Source organism: Microtus oregoni, unplaced genomic scaffold, assembly GCF_018167655.1.
Source record: "Microtus oregoni isolate MIOR12 unplaced genomic scaffold, Mior012 000030F_ref0000283, whole genome shotgun sequence".
In the NCBI taxonomy this organism is placed as follows: Eukaryota; Metazoa; Chordata; class Mammalia; order Rodentia; family Cricetidae; genus Microtus; species Microtus oregoni.
In genome coordinates this window covers 22,096,712-22,118,390 of record NW_024543089.1, presented here as the reverse complement: position 1 = coordinate 22,118,390, position 21,679 = coordinate 22,096,712, and the positions used below count along the sequence as shown (strand labels likewise).

At 35.2% G+C, this 21,679-nt stretch overlaps 1 protein-coding gene across 3 annotated transcripts in view; it reads right to left on the bottom strand.

Moving 5' to 3' along the window:
- Positions 1-21,679, bottom strand: part of Cadm2 (cell adhesion molecule 2) — a 923,258-nt gene that overhangs the window by 421,107 nt on the left and 480,472 nt on the right. The window lies entirely within an intron of this gene.

Genomic DNA, 21,679 nt, shown 5'->3' with positions numbered 1-21,679 from the left:
TGTTGTCAGACCCTGAATCCATTACAGCGAATGATGTTAACTGCTGAATCATTCTCTACTACACCTATCTTTCATTAGGGGAAATAAAATGAGGTATCATGACTAAATGTTATAATTGTTTATTTGAAATTCTATTTAAAAATCAGTGAAGCTACTCAAAATGTAAACGTTGTGGCCAAACGTCAAGAACTCTGCAGGTGATTAATTGCCTTAAAAGAATGAAAGAATTGAAAAGATTGAAAAACTTGGGCTTACCCAAACTTTTCTCAGTAGGACGCTAGAATTTTGAAGACCATCATTATCAGATCACCTGCTTAGGTATGGGAAAATCTATATCTTTGGGACTTGACCATAAAGGCAGAGTAGCAGTACCATTTAGTACATCCGTAAGAGCCTTTGCTACGGGTAGGTGGTTCACTTAATCATGTTAGAAAAATCTATAGTATAATTCGTTTTTCATTTAAAGGAAACAAATACTTCTCTTAGGAAGTTTGAGTTCTCCTAAAATTGGGAGCTGAATGAAAATTAGCTTTCAGTCTAAGATTATGGGTTTAAATTGGATAAAATAGAGGTCCTATTGCTTGCTTGTCCAAAATAATGGCCAGAAAAGTAGTAAAGTTTCAGGTGTTACTTAAATGTTTATCTTTACTATTTTTAAAATTACTATATATTTATTTAAAAATAAATAAATAGCAATTAAAAGCAAAATATGTCATTACTGTTAAATTGAACATTTATCTGGGATATCGTACTGGTTCTTAATGAAAGAACTGATGATTCTTTCAGAAAAAGATGTTTTGTCCCCATATGATGCATTCAGGGGTCCAGAGATTCTTGCCTTTCCTGGGCTCCAGTGTAGGAGGTTAACTTCCTGTAGCTCAGTAGGTGACAGACAGTTCTCCAACCTGGAACATGCCACAGGGATTTCCCAGTTTCTTTTAAAGCAGCAAAATTTATGAGCTGCTCTCATGCAATCAAATCAGGGTAGGTAGACAGCAATCAACCACTCCAGGAAATGTTAGATTATGTCTCAGTTAAGGCAACTAAGTGAGGGTCACACCACACTGATGGAACCTTTAGAGAGGTTGGCATTTTAAAAGATTATTGTGTATTATTAAAAATACACATTTTATGTGTTATATTTTCTGTTTTTATTTCTAGTTACTTCAAATAAATAAAATAATAAGGAATACTTGGGCCTTTTTTGTCACATTCCAACCTTGGAAATAACAATTTACATATACCTTTAATATAATACCACATGAATCAAAAGTTCAAGAAATGAGATATCGTTCTTTGTTTTGTTTTTGTCTCTAAATGTTAATTGGGTTTCATTAACAATTCTTTGACTTATGTTGACTTATATAACTTTAGAGCTTGGCACCTACCATCATGCAATACTCTGCCTGTTTATGATATAACATATAGTCTACTTAGTTTTCCCCTCTAAACTTCATATATAAACTCTAAGTTCCATATATAAACATGTATATGGAATACATATGCTTAGACTCGACCTGAAACATCTATGTATCCATCAGAGGCTAGGTACTCTGATTACATGGGAAACTAATGAATAAAAACTCAGAATATTTCATCTTCTTTCATTCTTACATCTATATAGTCTGTATAAATGTTTGTGTATTAAGGTATATGTGCATATTTTTGTATTTATACAAATATATCATATTTTTCTGTATAATAGTACACTATATGCATACATCTAAGTTAATCAACAAATACTTTTATATTTGAACAAAAATAATTAAAAATTGTTAGAAATTTTCAATCATATATTTATCTTGCTATTTTATTAAGCTGGCGTGTTAGACTATATCACCCTGACACAGCAAATATACACATAGAAAAAGATACTTGTTGCCAAGCTTAATGACCTGACTTTGATTTCTGAAATTCACATGATGGCCAGAGAGGACTGACTCCTGCAAGTTGTCTTCTTGTAACCACATTACACTGTAACACAGATATTTTGACATGCATACACCACACACCCATACACACACACACACACACACACACACACACACACACACACACTGCAAATTGTCTTCTTGTTACCACATGAACTCTGTATCACAGGCATGTTGACATGCACACACAAACACACATACACATGTGTACGCATACACACACTTAAAGTAAAACAGAAATGTAAATTTAACAAGATCCCAATGAGGAACAGAAGAAGGGAGAACATGAGCAAAGAAGTTGGGACCACGAGGGGAGCACCCACCCACTGAGACAGTGGAGCTGATCTATTGGGAGCTCACCAAGGCCAGCTGGACTGTGACTGAAAAAGCATGGGATAAAACTGGACTCTCTGAGCATGGCGAACAATGAGGGCTGATGAGAACCCAAGGACAATGGCACGGGGTTTTGAACCTACGTAATGTGCTGGCTTTGTGGGAGCCTAGCCAGTTTGGATGTTCACCTTCCTAGACATGGAAGGAGGGGGGAGGACCTAGGACTTACCACAGGGTAGGGAACCCTGACTGCTCTTTGGGCTGGAGAGGGAGGGGGAGAGGAGTGGGGGAAGGGGGAGAAGGATGGGAGGAGGGGGAGAAGGGTGGGAGGAGGGGGAGGGAAATGGGAGGCTGGGAGGAGGAGGAAATTTGTTTTTTTTTCTCCTTTTCTCAATAAAAAAAAAGTTAAAAAAATATTAACAATGCAAGTCTAATAATTTTGACTTCTATTGTTGTAGTTATGCAAGCAACTCCTTAAATGTCAGCTACATCAAGGAAGTTGCATTTATGAACCCCTCAAAGGACTTTTAGATTCAGACTCTTCTGTAAGGCAGAATTCTCTGAAGTAGGCAAAGGACCTCAAAATTTACTGTCGTATTAGGAAGGTTTTCCACTTCACAAATACTTCCAGTCTTAAAAAGCATATATTTCAAATGCTAATATCTCTTCTGCACCATGTTATATATAGTTCTACAATATAATGTATTCAACTCATGACATTACAGTCCTTAAAGGTCAGTGTAGCTGATTAAGCACTTGTTCCTGCATCCCAGCCATCACCTCCCTCGCTTCCCACATCAGACTCAAATGACAGAAGCCTGAGAACATCCAATGGTCTGAAATCTACCACAGGATCAGTGAACACGGAGTCATTTCCACACCGCAGCCTTATTATGACCAGATTAGACACTACATCAACAATTGTACTGGCCACAGCATTCTTGATAAAAACATTCCTATAACCCACTGTCTGTATCCAACCCTGACCTCTAACTATGCTATTCATCTTAATATTTACCTGCATCTCTAGATAAAACAAACATGAACAAAGAAGGCTTTTTCTCATTCAGTGCAGGAAACAGGTCGGTCAAACAGAAAGGGTAGGGCTAAAGCTGTCACTCAGCACAAGGTGCCCTGCACATGAACCTGAGCGTCTCAACCTGTATTATGGCTCTAACAAGGCTGTCATTTTATAGTTTTCATCAAGTTATGGGATTAAAAAAGAACATAGGTCATGAAAATCATGTATTCACTATAAATAAAACATGTCACTGTTTCATTAGAAAAGTCTCAATGTGTCCAGAGTTCTCACTAGAATTGTGCCTCTTGACTTTTATTTTTATTCATTTAGTTTTTTGCCTCATGACTTTTAGAGGAGTTGCTTCTTACATTTCCTCTTAATGCTAAGTACCTGATATCAGCATAGTATATGAGAAAATACTTAAGTGTCAATAATAAAATAATTATATAATAATTATATATTTATATAATATATAATTATATAATAAAATAATAATTAAATAATAAAATATTAACTATCCAGATTTCATTCCTAATATAACTTCAATAAAACTACCAATATATATATATATATCAATATATATATATTCATACTTTGATACCATTAATAGTAGGCTAAAATCACTGTATTACTAGTTAATTCCATTAATACACGTGTTTCCTCAGGTTTAGAACATAATCTGAACTTTTCAGTAATAATTAGATCCTGCTTCATGTTAAGTAGTAATACTTTACATTGAATTAGAAAGAAAATCATTAAAACTATTTTGTAGTCCAGTTTACCTAAATTTATTCTATTTAAATTCCTTATAATCCTGATATAATAAAATGTGAAGGCCAAAGAATGTGATCTTACTTGTGAGGAAAAATTGTCTTGTAATGTGAACGTATAGACCCTCACACAGGCCAACACAAGTAGGTGATACCTAATCCAGGCTCTCCTCCAAGACTCTAACATACTCATTCAGAAGTCCTACACTTCACAGGTAATTATACACTGACACTTAGACGCAGATAGTTACACACAGGTGCTGTTCGCACACACACGCATGCACACATACACACTAAGACATATGCCCTCATGAATATGACCTCAACCACAGGCACTCACATACAGCCCTTGACACCCAGCTATTCACACATAAGCAGCATCTCACACATGCAATCCCACACAGATATTCACTGGAAGGCATTCATGCATAAGCACTACGTCATATTGGCCACCATCCACACAGACACTGTGTCTCACGGCACCCACGCAGGCACTCACAGTGAGTCACACGGGGGCATTCATACACAAGCACCCACACAGAGGTACACATTTGTAATTTCCTCACATCCATTGTAATTGTGCAACATTCTGTGCCTCTCACTTTTTAAACGGAATCAGTTTTCAGCTTGTTACTGAAACAAGTCAAATCTACTAATTGGATTTTTCTACATGTGGCAAATACTGTGGAACTTAAAATATTTGTATGACCATGGCATTAGTGATTTCAGCATGCCACTATGCTAAAAAGATACCACTCTGTTTAATTTAAAGCACATAATACCTTTTGAGAAATTAATACTGATTCAGAGACTTCATCATAAATTTGGACTTATCACACAAATATTTTATTAAATAAACATACCAGAAACAATACACAGAAATGTAAACATTATTTATATAATACTTTACATTACAAATTCCTTGTGAGAAATGGTAATATTAAAATTTCAAAACTTCCCTCACAGCAAGTGGTCGGTGAGGCGTGAAGATAAATCAAAGCCTAGTTTTTGCCATGCTGAGAAAAGACTGCTGGCTTTTAATCATACTGATGTGCCATATGTAAATTCCATCAAAAAAGAAGTTTGGTAAATGTTATATTACAAAACCGCAGGGAGCGAGGCTATTTATAAACATCAATTAAAAGATATACTGTATTCAAAGCTCATTAACAATCTTTGACTAATCTGGTTATAATTCTCTTTCATATTTACTAAATAACTTACTTTGTTGTCTATGAAGACAGAAAGTATCCCAATAACCAGATGTCTGCTGCTGTTGTGAAGTTCATTCAAGGTCACTGGACAGCTTCTCAGTAACCGTACAACCAATGCCCAACATTAAGCAGTGAAGTCAGAAAGACATGGCAGTTAGAGCTACCCCTGAATAAACTGCAAAATGACAAGAGACAAATACACACACACACAAAAATCCCTACTCCTATATTCAAAATGAACCAGTTTTAACTACCCACAAACCTGATGGTTAACATGATTATCAGTTAAGATTAAAAGAATATTTTATGGCTAAAGAATTATCAAAGCAATTACAATTTATATAAATGGTTTTACTAGTTATTTTTACTGTTATTCTTCAATATCCCTGTCCTGGTGAATTTCGGGTATGGGTTATCAATTTCCTCATATCAATCTTTTTGTACTAATCATTTCAACTTTCATGAGCTTTTATCATTTGTCTTCTAAAGAGTACTTCATTGCTAACAGTTAATCTCTTAAATGTAAATCATAATTTCTTTCTTTCTTTGTGTTTCTTTTTCCTCTAAATACACTTGCTCTTCCTACAGGCTGGAGTTTTTCTTCCCATGATTATCTTTCTCATATGTCCCTATTTCTCAAGGTCTTGCTGGGACATATAAAATCCCCAAGAGTTACTGTCTGTAATACAGAAACCTGTTGTGGCTATGAGAGCACAGGAGGACACAAACGACAACAGCCATATAACCAGTATTAGTGTATGACAGGTACCTGGTCTATGGGAGCTTTCTTTTTCAGTGTTGATTTTTTTTCCACTTACCATGCTAATTTCCCTTCTGTGCCTTCAGGAATAAATTCTCGCTTCCAGTTTCATGCCGTACATTTCCCTTCCCCTAAAGCTCAGAGTCAGTGCAAAGAAGGGACGGAAGCTGCTTTGAAAAGAGGAAATATGGCATCCTACCAGGGAGACAGATAAGAGCAAATATCACAGGGGTAGACAGCATAATTATTCTTATCATTCCCCACGACCAGAGGCAAAGACAAGAGGAAACAAACTCCTTCAAAGGGGATGGTATCCTGTTAGATACAAGGAATCACAACAAAAGATACTTGTGAGGCTATGATTTACTTATGGTGGCCCTCAGCATTTCAAAAAGAAATTGCCTAATTCACAAAAACTATTGCAAAGCACCCAAAAAAGTGGAACAGGCATTCCCAGGTGTTTAATTTTAAGAGAAATTTTATTGTAAAGACTTCATTATTTAAAGCTCATGAAGGGACTGGTGGCAGAGAGTTACCTCTACGTCTCTGAATGTTCAGTATTCATATGTGTGTGAAATGAGGCCTGTCATATCTGTCATCTGATTAGGAGAAATTTAATGATTCAGGTCTTTCTGATGTTTGTTGTTTGGTTATAACTGGTATGTAGATTGAGTGGCAGGTGACATTTCAGGAGATTAAATTAAGATAAGAAACTAATCAAATTAACATATTGCTTTTCTAAAGTATAATGTTCATTTGCATATAAAGTACAATCAAGTCTATAAATACAAAATGAACTATAGCGAGGAACACAATAAGCAGCATCAATTATATAATATTACAAACAGGCAAAAAGACAAGATTGCCAATATTCTCAACTCCAGGTTGATTTATGATAAACTTTTGGTTGGAATGTCAGCTTCAGAGAATATAATATTCAGCATCTTACAGGGAGAATGTATGACTTCAATTTGACCTAGAAAACAAAGGTAACCACCCATGACAAAAGTTTTCCTACCTGTGAAATGGGCACGTAAATAGGCTATTACACTGTAAGGAAGCCCAAAGTAAAAGGCAGGGATATTGACACAAAGTTACTCAAAGCATATATTATTTGAAAAATAAAAGAATGAGAGTGAACAGTCAAAAAGAATTCATTGTAATAACTGCAAATTGTTTTATAGAGAATAGCTTAGATTTGGGGTTTAAGAGATTTTGTCTATCTATTTATCTATCTATCTATCTATCTATCTATCAATCTATCTATCTATCTATCTATCTACCTATCATCTGTCTGTCATTATCTATATACCATTTTATATCATCTATCTCAATTATTATCTACCTCTAATCTATCTATCTATGATCTATCTATATTCCAATTATTTTATTTCTTAGGAAGATACTGTTATCTCTTAGTGAAGTACTGAAATTTGCCTTTATAGAGTGAAGTAGTCACAGAAAATACTTCACAACAAGAGTCTGTTTTCCAATAAATCATTATTCTCAATAGTAGTCAGTAGGAGATATTTGAGTCAAAAAATATACTTTCTCAGAATTTTCCAACAAAAGTGTTGTCCATTAATGTCTTTGATAACAAAAATACTCTTCCATGTATTTTGTGGCTGCTATGGATTTAAATAGGGAAAGTTTGTTGTGAAAATGTGAGTGAAATATATTTTATTGAACTAAGTTAAATTTAAGTTTGTCAACTCATGGACAGCAATCACACTATTGGACAGCAAGAAGTGGATGACAAGAGTTATGGAAAGCATCGATATCTCAGAAAACAGATTGCATTGGAGTAATCAGCCATCACAGATTTCAACAAACACAGCTAAGCAGAATAAATTCAGCATATTCCTAAGTGGGTAGTGAACTTCTTCGCTAGAAGACAAAAAGGGAAATATCAACATATGGTGCACATCTGAGCAAATATGGAGATTTCAGATTTGCTGGGCTTGAACAGCAATATGTCATTCTGCATCTTAGCTCCTTTGACAGTGGCATTCTGAAATGATAGGCTTAGAATATTTTATAATAGTAACAAGATATTTGAAGAGATATTCCCAGCCTTCCTGTAGAAAGATTTCTTCCTGAATTTGAGTTTAAGGACTTAGTCTAAATTAAATAAAAATCATTGACCAGGATTTCGGCTGACTTCAGGCATCCAGATGGCCTCTGCAGTACGTGGCTCTTCATCTGGCTGAAGATCAAGCTTTCCTTCTGCTTCCTGTACTATCACTAAGCTGGCCCTCGATTACAGCTAACGACCCTTCACTGTAAAGATTCCCCACTGCGCTACTCTTCTCTGTTACCTTGACTCGCAGGGCTTTGCATGAAGAAATACACTTACAAGAATGTCATAAAAGTATTCTTGTTTATTTTTTCCCTTAGGGAAGAGTTACAATATTTTTCCTAATGCCTTTGTTCTTCTGAATAAAGTTTGTACAGAATCTTAGGAAATGTATGTTCTGCTGGAGTCAGACTTTATAAAATATTTTAAGGATTAGTTTTCACTTAGGTGTCAAAGGTAAACTTTATAACTATAGTATAATCTATTTATCAGGCTTATCTACTGATCTCTAGTGTCTTCACCAGAAAAATCTACCTCCAGTTTCTGTCTGATATTATAGAGTAAGAAGTTTTTTTCAGGTCACTGTTATGACAGAAATTACATAGAACAAGCTGAATGGGTGAGTCATTCAGATTGACCATCAGGCATAAGGTTAGTCTGTAAAACTGCAAACAATCAAATCCAGTCTCTCCTGTTACTGATCACAAAATCATGAGGTATTGCTTGTTTGTTTTGGTATTTTTGTTCTAATTTTTGCTTTGTTCTAACTAACTGTTATCTTTACATACATAAAGATTCCCGGATGTAAGAAGCTAGAGTGGAGAGGGGATAACCAGCAACTGTTCAAAACCAGTGATTTGCTCTACCAGGTGCTCATGTTATTTTACCATCAATAACCTGTGAAATTCACTTAATTTGAAGAAAATAACAAAAGTTGTTTTTTTTCCCTGTCCCTTGGGGACTGGAATGGTCTCCACGTGTGTCTGAAGACACTGCTCTTTTCCGTCTCACACACTTCAATCCAACACTTAGCAAGTAAATCTGAAGAACTGAAAGAATTCCTTCAGTTTTGTCAGTTGCAGCACCAATACACTCCCTGCACCCCTGCCTGCACGCTGCCTATTTTGTACTCTTGTCATCTATAAAACACAAAAGCATAATCATGCACCCTTTAATAGCCGATGAAACACTGAAGTTGAAGCAATAGATGACTGATTTATGTGAAGACTTCTTGCATTGCTTCATTCATGTATGTTTTTCTGATATGTACTACATCGTATTTTTTATTTTCTGTAAATCCTGTATACACTTTTAAATTGTGTAGGGTCATGGTATGAGAGGAAGAGAAGATATTATCAAAGAGATATTGTGATACTTGACTATAACTTGAATAAACATGTGAGTGGAGAAGGCCATTTATACAGGCTGGGAAATCCAATTATAATAACAAACAAAAACAAAACAAACAAACAACAACAACAGAAAGGACCAAAACAGGCAAATATAAAACAAATAAAATTGATATGTCAAAAAGTACTAAAAAAGAGAGAGAAAAAACAGCACACCCCACAAAAATCTTAGAGTCCTTATTGTGTTGTCCTGAGGTTGGGCCCTGCCACGCACTGTAGTTGATAAAATCGCTAACACTCCCTAGGAAAAATCTGATACTCTTTCCCAGAAACCGTCCATTGCACATAGATTCTTGGGTAAGGGTAGTTTCCCATGTTCACTTCTACTTCCACATGCTGGGTTTAAGTCTGTATTTAACCTGTTCTGGTATTGCACATGCTGTCACATTCTCTGTGAAAGGGATGGAAAGAATATAATCATAATATGGTGTAAGAATAAAAACTTTAAATAAGTTTAAGTGCATGATAGGCAAAATCTCAGAACTGTTAAAAGAGTCACTTAAAATAATAGAGTCCTCCAGAGTAAAATTGAAGAGCTAATATGCACTAATTTACAACCTCTTAATCCCTTTGTTTTATGCCTATAAAGCTGCTGTTCTTCCAGTGGTAAATCTCACTAAGACATCAACAAACCTAGTATCTCCAAATAATTCCTCAAGTTCAGAGTGCCCAAAAGTAAACTGCTTTAAACAGAAACAACCACCAGAACCCCAAGAAGCCTAATTATTCCTTCCTGGGGCATCATCAGAGCTGAGGTTGATGGTATAATCATTTCATAATTTACCAGAATGAGGAAATTAGCAACGTATCTAGTCACAAGCTTGCAGGGAATTGAGGGCAAGAGAAAAGAATCAAAACGATTAATCATAGGAAACCTGAAGTTCTGCTCTAGAGGACTATTATGGTCTGGGCAGAAAGAAATCCAGATAGTAGATTTTTCCTGTAAAAAAATGGCACCAAGGTGTGAACGGAAAGGAATAATGAAGGTATATCTTGTCTTGGTATGTGTAGAATGGCCCAACAGATTCCTAAGTTGAAGACTTCATCTTTAACTACTGGCACTACTGTAATGAACTGATTGGATTGTGAGGCTGCCACAATCACAGATGTATTAATCCATTAACAAATTCAGACTTGAAAAGAGATGAGAGAGCCTAGAGAGGAGGAAGGGATCATTTTTAATTCACTACAATGCATAGTCTGAAGAGCCTGAAAGACTGCAGAAAGTAGGTCGCTGGCAGTGCATCTCTGAAGGATGTATCTTACTTCTGGTCTTTTTCATTTTTCTGTTTCTCTATAGAGTTAAGTTTTCTCCTATCTCAAGAACCATGTCATGTTATTTTAACTTACATCAGTCTCAGAAGCAAGGATGCCTGATGACCATGGTCTAAAACTTACAAAATTGTAGATGGAAAGAATTTTCCCTATTTTAGCTTATCTCAAAGATTTTGGACATACACACACATACAAATCTGCTGGAAAATAAGTGTTGTGCACTGGATCTTTAACTATGATACCAGATAGATCATGAGAGGAGAGCAAGAGCTGTTGCAGGATCTGTGGTTAAAGGGGTCATGGGGGGGCATGACAGTAGAAAAGAGGTGACAGCAGAAAGGCCTGGAGGACAGAAGGAATGGAGTGCTAAAGCAGAGAAAGGAGCCAGAGAACAAAGTGCCACGGTGAAATCTCATTCTTTGTCCATGAAAACAGGTCCTGTTAACATAAAAATAAAGAACAAATAAAAGAGAAATGAGGCAGAGGGCTAGTGAATGAAACTTTATTTTGATGGAGAGGTTCTTTTTATAAATATATTATTAATAAAAAAACTATGATTCAAACATAAGGATGAATCCTCTGAGGTCACATAGTTTTGAGGTGTTTTAATTTGTTTTTTTTTAACATACACAGATTTATTTAAACCTCCATGTATTACTTTCTAGAGTAGTATTGTCACTCCCTTTATGCATCCACTTCTTCAGAGCCAGACATTTATTGCCTGGTATATACCATACTTTGCCAGATATCAATATGTGATAATACATAAGAAATGCATCCGCCCTGACAGGTGAGATACAAACAAATCAATATACATGAAAATCCAATCAGATGTGCAGCCACATAATGAGGAAAAGTCAAAGCAGAATAATAAAACAGAATTAATTTGAAGGATATTTAAAATCTAAGGATGTCTCTGAGAATGAACATCTGTGTAGGATTCTGAAGAACAATCAACCAAAATAGTGGGTCATAAAATGAAGGAACACACCTACACATAAGAAACTGAAGTAGATATGTCTTCCACGTAGTTTGCAAGGTCAGGCAACGAATTCCAGAAGGGACAGCAATGCCAGCAGCAGCAGCTCAGGGAGCAAGAAGGGACCGATTTCTTCACTGCGGTACAAGGCCTCAAGTCCAGGGGTAAAATACAGCTCTAACAAGTCTCACATGTGTGAGTGTGAACACCAAGATGAAAGAAACTATTTCTTATACAAGGAAAAAAATTGCAAGAATATTTACTGAGTACATTTGCAGCTAGCTGTAAAAACCCAGACCAACTTCTGTATTTGCAATGGCTCAGTAAGTTTGCATCATATTATATAGAGACCTTTCCGAAGCACATCTACAATTATAGAAAAAAGTACAGTAACTACCCTGTTTTATTGGTAAGAAGATTGAAACACAGAGATTAATGGGTTTGTTAAATCCATGCTAGTATTTACTGACGTAGTGACCATTTTAATACAAGATATTAATTCCAAATTCCAGGTTCGTAATAACTAAGCAACTTATAAAGGGAAAGAAATAAAATGGTATATGCATGCATATAATGAGGGACATTATAGTTTCACCAAACCAAATTGGGATAAGTAAAAGTTTTATTTAGCTAACAGTTTGATGTTACAGTCCATCATCTAGTGAAGTCGGGGCAGAAACTCAAGGAAGAAACCTGGAGGCAGAAACTGAGGCAAAGGCCATGGAGGAACACTCCTTACCGGCATGCTCTTAATTACTTGCTCAATAGCTTTTCTTACAGAATGTGGGCCCACCTGCCTAGGGTGGCCCTGCCCACAATAGTTTGAGGTCTCTTGCAACAAGTATCAGTTATTAAGCCTCCAAGATTTGCTCAAAGGACCATCCATGTTGGTAATTCCTTGATGTGGGAGTCTCCTCTGTATGCTTTCATTGGTTAATAAAGAACCTGTTTTAGACAATGTCTTAGCAGAATAAAGCCAGGCAGGAAATCAGAACAAAGAGAGAGAGAGAGAGAGAGAGAGAGAGAGAAGTCGAAGAGACACCATGTAGCTGCCAAAGGAGACAGACTCTGAACCCTTACCAGTAAGCCTCATGCTAATACTCAGATGAAAAGAAATGGGTTAATTCAAGATGTAAGAGCTAGCTAGAAATATGCCTGAGTCATTTGCAGGACAGTGTTGTAATTAACACAATTTTTCGGGTCTGGGCTGCCTGAAAACGAGCAATCTCTGCCTACAATTTCTCAACTGAGGTCTTCTCTTTCCAGGTGACTATAGTTATGCTAAAGTCACATATAATAAACCAGTACCTCGGGTGCACTGACATTTCCTCCTGTTAATCTGGAACTGTGCTCTTTCAGGCCTTTTTCTCAGAAAACCACACAGGAAAACTATTTTATATCACTCAGGGTAACTGTGATGATCGCCAGAGCACAGCTGGAGCCATTTCTTGGGAGAGAAACAAGAAGAAATAAGGTAGAGCCCTGAGAGCCTAGCAGGTGGAAAGTATGTAAGCCGTCAAGATAACACAGAGGGATTTCTGTGCTTAAGATGTTGGCAAATGCCCTGTGCCTGACTGAGGGGAAAAAAAAAAAAAGACCAAGACTGAGAAATCCAGCCTTAAAGATCATGAGGAATGGATTGTTTAAAACATTTTAGCGAAGAGTATTTGACAGAAAGGGAGATCAACCCAAAATAGACTAAAAAGAAAAGGTCACATTGAAAGAGCGGAGAATAATACCATTTGGGAAGGGAAAAGTATAACCCTTGCCACCATGATTAAAGTTCTGCTAATATAAAACATTGTAGAATACTGCCACCAGATGATACCGCACGACTTTCAGAATGGTGGCCGTATTTGCCAGAAGAAGGTTTGACTAGAATTCATGTTTTATTATAAAGAAAAACCGGAATAATGATAGCTGTTTTCCATAGAGAACCATATTTTGATATTTTTTTTCTGCAATATGAAGACTTTTTGTGAGTTCAATAGTCTGAAACGACATCTTAAAGGAAAACCGTGTTATACACTTTCTATGTAAAATTAGCTTATATTGCTCGGAATGCAATTTATATGTTTATGCTGTGCCATAGGGTACAGAGACAGCAATGTCCAGTTAAATATTGCAGAGGTTTAGAGATCTTGCTGTATGCAAAAATGCAGGGTGTCTGAAGGGTCTGTTTCTAGATATATCTTCCTAAGCCTAAAACAGTCTCAGTAATTGCTTTCTAAAGGGGGAACTTAGACTGTATAAAAACAGAAAAAAATGTGTACATGAAAACCCAAATAGACTGAGATCCTGTAGAAACTGTATATTCATTTTCTTAACTTGACCAGCGTTGTTATATATCAACACAGGTTTGGGTCTTTAACAATTAAGGAATCTTACAGTGAAAGCTACTAGTTTTAACAGGTCTATTTACAGTAGAGCTTGCATCTTTAGATGTTAGGAATTTTGTTCTGTTTACAGCGAAACCTGAGGAAAGTTATATTAATAAAGGATAAAGCAACTGAAAGGATTCAGTGTGAGGAAACAGTGGTTTTACTATGTGATCTTCCATGTAGAGAGAAATGGCAGAATGATTCCTGAGCATATGACATGAAAACATGCTCAAATAATTATTTTCATTCACGATCCCAGTTATGAGTCTGTATTTTGATTCAGCTCATTAAATTCGATATTTGGTATCTTCTCACTCTATCTCATTGTTACACAGCAGGTTATCTTTTGTTTTTAAAGCCATTTCCATTATTTCTAACATAAGGAGGGTTGGGATTCGAAGAACTAGAACCTGACTCTGTGTGCATACACAGACACACACACATATACACACACATACACACACATACACACACACACATACACACACACACATTCTCTCTCTCTCCATCCCTCTTCCCTCTCCCTACTCAGACATCTTCCTATGACATTCCAAAGTCCTATTAGAAGTATGAAAAGAACACATATTTACAGGAAAACTAAACAGTAACAAAAGCGACAAGATTTACCATTCCATGGAAACACAAAACACAAGCAGTACCAGCTTGCAGAACCTTGTTTACAATATAATAGAGGACACTGAGCATGAAAAGTAAAAGACGAATGAACTTAGCCATTTCATCTGCACAGCTGTGGGATGAAGGGGAAGACTAACTTGGGCCTAATGCAATTATAGATCTCTGGAAAGAATTCCAGGGAAAGACATAATTGAATATTTAAATGTGAATAACACAGTAAAGGCTAATAAATATGAAAAGGAAAACTGTATGGCAATACTAGTTCAAATGATGAACAGAAAAAAATGAGGATAATGCAGTTGTAAGGCTCTTTTTCCCACATCAGAACAAGTCATGTTGCAGGGGAGGGCTATGGAGACCCTGCATTGTCCTCTGGACCAGTGCTTCCCGGGCACAGAAGACAAAGAATACGGAACTCATAGGAGAATTACTCTTAGCCTATGCTAGTTCTCTGACTCAACAAAGTTGTAACTGAATTAATGAAAAAAACGTCATACTTGCATGTCATAAAACAGCATAGGAAGACTGCTCTCTCTTTCCCTCTCTTCCTCTCTGTGGTGTCTAAACAGCTACAAATTTTTTTTCTTGATTGCATAATGAATAAACATTTTTATAAAATTATATTTTCAAGTTCAAATTTCTCTCAATTACAATTTCCTATAAGCTCTGTTTCTAGATAAGATAAAATATATATTTTTTTATATATTGGGAATCTGCCCTAGCTTAGGTGACAATGATGATTCTTATCATTACATCCAAGTATCCTTAGATCAAAATCCCCTCATGATATTACTACATTTTTCCCTTTCATTATTAAAACCAAAATGAAAATATGTCTTGTTATTTATTTTATGAAGTGACATATGTGCTCAGTTTAGAGCTGTTCTGCTCTTACTTTGAGAGAGAAGTCAGAATGTGAATAACTGTCCCAACCTCCATACTACTTCATCCCTGGAATAGTCAGAAGCTTGACAGGAGATGGGATGAACACTTACTAGTGAAGATGTGGTGGTCTATCTGGAATAGATGCATATGTGTGGCGATTTCCCCACTTTTCCCTCTCTTCCTAGGATAGTTTGCAATCATATAGTGTCTCATTTAACACTTGTGATTTCAGTTACAGTATTTAATGTTAATTTAATTTGGCATACAATAATCTAAGGGTGTCACATGGAATCTCTTTCTGACACTTAACTTTCCTAAGCACTACTTCCAGACTATACACATATTGTTGCTATCACTCAATCAACATGGAATCCTGTTCTTTCGATATCTTCACACTAGCTTTCTTCCTACTTTATATTTCAGGAGATCAAAAAAAATCTATTGCTACTACATCATACTTCAAAATTACAAGCTTTTTCATTTTTTGATGAACAACAGAGAAGCCCAAAGAGGTTCAAGACTTAAAGTACATATCCTGTAAAGTTCATCCTTTACAGTATCGTTCAGGATTATTCAAAATCATCATAATAATAATCAATTTACTGATGTTTCACTATCTGTTACATCACATTTAGGTTTCAGTATTAACTTCTTGAAGATTATTTTATAGGACCCCTCTATTCTATGAAAGTTACTATAAATGTTAAATTATTTTTGCATCTTTATTACATGGATTGAATGAAATATATATATATATATATGCTATTTAAACAATTGGCTTCAAGAATAACTATAATATAGACTGATCAAAATGTCTAAAGAGTAATTTAGATATATTTTCATATATACTATTAGCTAGTGAGCTAAGTAAAAGAGGGAAGAAAAGTAGGAAAATTAAGCCAAGGAAGATACTGCTGGTACTGCTTTTTGTGAAACAGAAAGTAAAACCACAATGAGTGTCATGAATGTTGAGAAGAGTGGAACTAAAAAGTGATGAATGAAGTTTAAAAAAAAATAAGAAATATACCAGAGTTCAAAGGGGACAGAGAGAAATAAGGTCTCTGACAAGGAAGAGATATTTCCAGAACCCAAATCACCCACTCAGCGCTGTGAAGGTCATGTGGTGGCAGGAAGAGCTGCCTCCTCCATGTCTGTCTCACAGCTCTGAGGGAGGGCTCCGACTCCCCTCAGTAAGAATGGTTCAAGATGATACGCATTTTCAGATCCGCATGAAAGCATAAGAAAAAACGTTCTCAGTCACTGCCGAGTTATTTTGATTTTCCATGGACCTTCCATAAATCTCTTGATCTCTGTCGCAGTTTCTCACCTGTCGAATACGGATGATTTCAACGAACTCACTGAATATATAGGCTAGCTACTGGGTTTTAAATTTCCTGCGGATGATTATTTTTCTTAAACATCCATTGTTCTTTAAGTAACAATTAGGAACGTAAAATTGTATTTTCCTTACTTTGCTGAATCTTTAATTGTATTTCATTTTCAAAATACTCATTTACAAAAAGAAATGGCTCACAGACAGTCATTTGCTTCCAAATGTAAATAGATCCTAAACTATTTTGTGTCAATAAAAAAAGCTGTAACCAGCAAAGACTGACCTAAGTCATTGGAAGGTAAATGTAAGTATACACCAATAAATGGTTGGTTTAGAGTACCAAAATTAACATACTTAATAACTTGAAAGATGTGTACATATGGTGTACTTTTGGAAGAAATGTCTAATTCTTCAAAATGACATTTTTTTGTAGTTGCTTTACTTGTGGTGGTTTTAAAAGGAATGGCCCCCAAAGGATGTGACATTAAGGGACGTGTGGCCTTGTAAGAGTATGTGTCGTCTTGTTGACAGAAGTGTGCCACTGTGGATGGGGGCTTTGAGCTCTAAATATATTCAAACCACACCCAGTAAGACAGAATAATTTCTGTTGCCTGCAAGATGTACAACTCTCAGAACCATGTCTGCCTGCATGTCGCCTGTTCCACTATGATGAAAATGGACTGAACGCTGAGCTGCAAGCAAGCCACCCCAGTTATACTTTTTTCTCTTCATAAGTGTTACTGTGGTCATAGTGTCTCTTCATAGCAATAGAAATTATAATACACTTGTGAGATAAATTTACCTGAAAGAATACAATATTATCGAAAAATATTACTGCAATAGTACGTTATATCTAAAACTAACTAGAAAAACGACAGAAAAATGGGCAGAAAAATGTCCTAAAACTAACCATTTCATTCATTTTCCCAAATATTTGAGGAACAGTGAATTTATACTGGCTTGTTGTAGAATATAATTTTATTTTAATTTTTCAAAATGAGAATTGATTAACTTGGAAAAGTAGGTCACTAACGTACTTAATGAGTTTAATTGAGTGATTAGAAAGTGACACACCGTAGTGGTAGTATATGTTCATTTTGATAGGTAAGTATGTTTACCAATGTTGATTTATATAGAATAACCATATACATAGTAGAAAATAGAAGTTCCCAAGTAAACTTAAGTATAATTCCAAAATATTTTTTCATATTTTTAAATAGTGGCAAAAATTTGTCCATGAATTTTAATATTTCCCTCTAATCCAAAGCAAAGGTTATGACTGAATTCTAGATTTGACTCAGTGTTAGTTCCATATTAAAGCTGCATTTTAGTTTCCAACTTTCCAAATCGTGTTGAAATTTGAGGTCATACTTCTTAATATAGAATGGGACAGTTGAAAGCACGGTATAAAATATGTGAGCTTTCTAATAAAATATGCTACAGAATGTTGTGGTTTTGCAATACCTAAAGAGTTATTTAGTATGCTTTTATGAACAAAAGGACACTATAATCCGATTAATAGATCCAGATTATGTAATAATGAAGATGATCCAAGAATGTAAGGAAACAATATTGAATAAATATTACCTGATTATGTATTCTAACATAAACTTTAGAGTGTGAGTTGTAAGAAAAGCAAATGGTTGTTCAGTATCATTCATTTTTTAAACAATTATAAAGTACTTTTCATTAGTACCCTTGATTTATAAAAGGTAAATATAAGGTGAGCAGTCCTTTAATTTTCAAAATTATCATTTAATTAATCTTGGATATAAATTTGGAATGTCTTCTTCAGAGAATTACTATAATCTAGCACTGGCTAAAATAAGAAGTATTTTTATTGATATTCCAGGTTATTGCACAGTGCTATAATTTTAATATATTCTAATTATACTTAGTGATTATAAAAACTAATAAAGAAAATGTAGGAAAGCATAAAATATTTCTAGATCTAGGTTACAGCTGCATGGTGTATAGGTATATGGGGGTGATTTACAAAATAAATTAGCAATATAATAATAATAATAATAATAATAATAATAATGTACTAGTGTGAAACATGTCTCAAGAGGGCAGTCAGGACTGACTTTCTTGAACCTGTATGTGAGGGTAACTCAAAAGCTAGTACTTGAAGAGAGCAAACTGAGCATTTGGAGTTGAGAGATTATCTGGATTGTAAGAGCAGGTCTCGAATGCCATCCTTCTTTTTCAAATGAGGGAAAATAGAGAGCAGAGCAGGAGGTAGTTTGAGTTTGAAAGGGTGCATGAAGAGGTCACTCCAAGAATGAAAATCCAGCAGCCACAGACAGCAATGGAAGAAGCGGGAACAGAGTCCTCTGTAAAGCATCCAGAGAAAAGAGGTCCATTGATTTGTTCCAAGAGACACCAATTTTGAACTTCAGGTATAGAAATACAGAAAATGATGCATTTGCTCTTTTACATCAAGTTTGTGGCACTTTTTCTCCCCAGAGCTATAGATGCCTAACATATATATATATATGTAAATATGTAAACATATTTATATATATATATTTACATATATATGTAAATATGTAAACATATATATGTAAATATGTAAACATATTTGTATATGTGTATGCATGTCCACAGATATATAAGTTAAATATGCTGAGTTTACTTTTGTTGTTCATAATCATATGGTCTCCAAAAGATTAGGAGGGTTGGGGGGACCTGGGAGATTCTGGAGGAAAGGCAGGAATAGGGAAATGTATTATAATTCTTTTATTGAAAACACATTTTAAAAAAATAAACAAATATATTTTCAAATGTTGAAAAGATGCACCTTGCCATAACTATAACAGTTTTTCAAAAAATACAGAATCTATTAACATTATTGCATATTATACTCTGTGGGAATTGTTCAAGTAAATGTGACTTCCAACCAAGTCAGAAAAGGGGTAGAGAAAAGAAATGGAGAACATGTGAACAAAAAAAAAAAGAAAGAAAAGAAATTTGATTCTCAGTCTTAGTAGCCAACATCCAGCTATAAATAGTGGGATTAAAAATATATTAAGATAGATTTTCTCATTCAAATATATGTTTATTGTTGACTTATATTACTTTAGCTTATAAATAAAGCTTCTAAATTCCACTATGCTTATTCAGAGGAAAGTTTTCCTATTATCTTTTTTATATCTATAAATTATCCACAGATTCTGGAAGAGAAAATATGCTCTTTTCAGTGATGGTTAATATAGGATAGTAATGGTTGTACTTTTAAATCTCTAACTGACCCTTCCATGCCATAATCTACAATGGATCTGGGACTGGTTATTCACATAATGTCCATGTTAGAAAAATGCTCATGAGTCCTTCCTAAAATTTGTTCTGAATGAACACCCATTATCTTTTTATGAGCTTAACACATTTAATCTTCTGTTATGACAATTACATTTGATTTCCTCTCTATAAACAGGATGACGAATGACAAGTTCATGTTGCCTAAACATTAAAACTACAACCATTCCTAATTACAAGAACACAAAGGCAGAAGAAGTGCTCATTATGTTATTTTAGAGGAAGGAAATGGACATTTTCATTGACTCATAGCTCAGAGATGGTATGAGTTTGTCATGGAACAAAATATTTAATTCTAAAGAATGCATGGTGTATTCATGTTAGCTCATTGAAATAGTTTGACAGAGAAAGAAAGTCCAAAGTCAGTGTATGTAATTTTAACTGATCTAGCTCTTTCCATACCCTGTACCCTGTCGCTTGTATTTTCAATAAACACTGATTGGTCAGCAGTCAGGCAGAACGTATAAGGCATGAGACCATGCAGGAAGTGAAGGCAGGGCAAGGAGAACAGGAGAATTCTGGAAAGAGAAAAAAGCTAAATCTGCCATCATAATTCATATGCAGAAGAAGCAGGGTGTGACTGCCTCATTGATAAAAGGTATCAAGCCACATGGCTAACACAGAGTAAAATTATGGGTTAAAATGTAAGATGTAAGAGTTAATAAGAATTCTGAGCTAATAGGTGAACCAGTTTATAATTAATGTAGACTTCTGTGTGTTTCTTTGGCACTGAATGACAGAGGTACTGGGCAGGACAGAAACCTCTGTCAACATATAACCACCTAAATTTGGTTGGTTACATATATTGTTTGCTATGTACACCAAAGTTACAGCGTTGATATCTAGATCAAAGCTTTTATAGATGACTATGAACTGATCACAAAAGAACTAGGTCATTAGCAAACTAGGAGCAATGATAAAGGAAAGGCTCCATACCAAGTATGTCTAAAGAGTGTATGTTTTACCATTCCAATAATATTAGTTTTGCTTCAATATGCAAAGAAAAGCCTGCTTTTGGATGATTGCTGCAGCAAATGAAGATGATTCTCTTTCAGTGATAGAGATAAATGGTCTAATATAATAAAGATGTACTTTATCATATTGATTAGTGATGTATATGCTTCATGAACCCCCCAGAATTTTGGTGACATAAAAATATCATTGCTGACCAAAATAAAGGGCTAAAATTGAGAAGAAAAAAAAGTTAATTTCAAGCTTCAAAGATGATATTATAGGTAATGGAGGTTAAAATAAAATTGAAACTATAAAAGCAATTAAGGTTGCCCCTTTAAGGAACAGCGCATGAAAGATTGTGATAACCTCAAGTTGTTCATATTTGCATAGAAAAGGTCACTAG